The sequence below is a fragment of the Merops nubicus genome, unplaced genomic scaffold, assembly GCF_000691845.1.
Source record: "Merops nubicus isolate BGI_N331 unplaced genomic scaffold, ASM69184v1 scaffold9802, whole genome shotgun sequence".
NCBI classification, from domain to species: domain Eukaryota; kingdom Metazoa; phylum Chordata; class Aves; order Coraciiformes; family Meropidae; genus Merops; species Merops nubicus.
The window spans coordinates 75,015-77,163 of NW_008595609.1; positions in this window are offsets into that span (position 1 = coordinate 75,015).

A 2,149-nucleotide genomic window follows, 5' to 3' on the forward strand; every position below is an offset into this window, starting at 1 on the left:
CTAATTAGCAGTGGAATTTTAGATGTAAAAGCAAAGCATTCATCTTGCCACCTACTTTTCATTTAACATAGCTGAATCAAGGAGACCCATCAACTGTCCTAGACAGAATTAAGGAATGCAAGGGCTGTTTTGTTTGCAATTGAAGAGGAGCCTTTCCTTTGGCAAATCTTGTGCCCCTGGATGCATCCACCCCACCAGAAGTTTTCAGTCAGCTGTCAGCCCAAGGCTTGTTCCCAGATGTGGAGCACCCCACTGCTCCAGCTGCCTCAGATCTGCAATCCTTCCCCTACCACACAATTACATCCATTATGTGAGCAAAACGTGGCTGCCTCTGATGAGCACACACCATGTGACAGACATGCCACGTGCCTGGGTGCAGGGAACAGGAGCTGACTGCGTGCACCCATCTCATGATGCAAGATGCTTGCCCTCTGATGGATGTACTTCTAGTCACACCCAAAGGAGTAGGTAGGTCCATGTGAGAAGAGCAGGAACCACTAAAAAACTTCCACATGGAGAAGGAAGCAGGAGGAAGGTAGGGGGCTGGCTATTTGGTGAAAGACTATACCTCTCCAATTGATGCCCACACAGACAGTGCAGTGGAAGACCAAAGAGGTGGCTATGTGCTGGATATCTGTTTGGCTCTGAGACACACTGACCATTGGTTGTCACAAGGGTATCTTGTATGGTCCAAATGCTCAGAAAGATCAGTCATGCTCCAGTTACATGACAGCAAGTAACATAGCTGATGCAAAACCAGCTATCTTACCTGAATCCTCATCAAGGGTCTTCCAAACATCAGACTGAGGAAGGTCATGTGGTGAGGTATTGTGTTTCCCCTGTGAATAAAGGGGAATAGTGCATCTTCACTCAAAGGGTTGTCAAGCACTGGAACAGGCTGCCCAGGGAAGTGGCTGAGTCACCATCCCTGGAGGTATTTAGATGTGCAGAAGTGGTGCTCAGGGGTGGACTTGGTAGTGTTACATTCACAGTTGGACTCAGTGATCTTAAGAGTCTTTTCTGACCTAACTGATTCTATGATTCTCTTTTATAAGTTTCATGTTAGGCAGTTGCACAAGAGCTTTAGGTGGACCTTCCCAGTGGATTGCAGAAGATTGTCCTTGTCCAAACATCACAGAGGGTTTCTGTGCAAGTCAGTTGATTGTTCTTGGGCTTTTGCACATTTTTGTGTGTATAAGATCCAACTGTTTGTTATTATTTCTTGAACTGAGGAATTCCCAGGAGCAGTTAGTGGGTTTGCATGGAAGACAACACTCTTACACAGTGCATGCAAGCTCTTGCCTACTGGGTCTGAATCCTTCGTTTCCAGTAGAGTATTGTACAAAAGTCTAGGTGTCCAGTACGTGCTTGTTGGGAATTAATGCAAATTTATTCTACAAATAATCTTGACAAATAATGCTAAGAGTGAATTTGAACTGAGACTGCCTGAGATCGAAGGTGTTAGGTTATCAGACACAGTGGGTGGCATGTTAATGAGTTCACTTCTTAACTAGTGGGTATAAGTGAGAGGTTTGATCTACAACTGAAAGAAAAAAAAAATGAAATAAAAATTGAATTTAGAGTACAACAGCTATTCCTGAATAGAATTGGATGTGGGCACTTGTTTTATCACAATGCCTACATAAATATGTATGTAGCAACTCTTTCAGAGCAGCCCTATGTACAAGCAAGGCTGTAAAATTATGGGTTTTGTCTAAATATTAAAATGGACTGTCTGCAAATAATATAAGGTAATAGTCTCTTACAAAAATCACTGGTTCCATTTATCCCTCTAGGGTGAGGAAAGCATCAGACAGGCCTGAAATTCAACAAAATAAATTCAGAGTTATTTTCCAGAGGACTGCTTGTCTCAGCTGAGAAAACGCACCAGGAGATGGAAGAACAGGCGTAGGTCCTGTCTCTGCCACAGTCTATTTTTTCTGTGTAGAAAAGCAGGGTGTATTTCTTGCACCAGACACAAAGCAATTTCTCTTATTTCAACCAGCGCTCCCTTTTCCTGGACACTTACATCAAGCCACTTACAGTTCTTTGCATCCTACTGTAGCTTTGTTTTACTAGAATTGTCCTTTTTTTTTTTTCCCCTCTTAAAAAAACCCACAAAGTATCTTCCCTCTTCCTTAAAGTGATT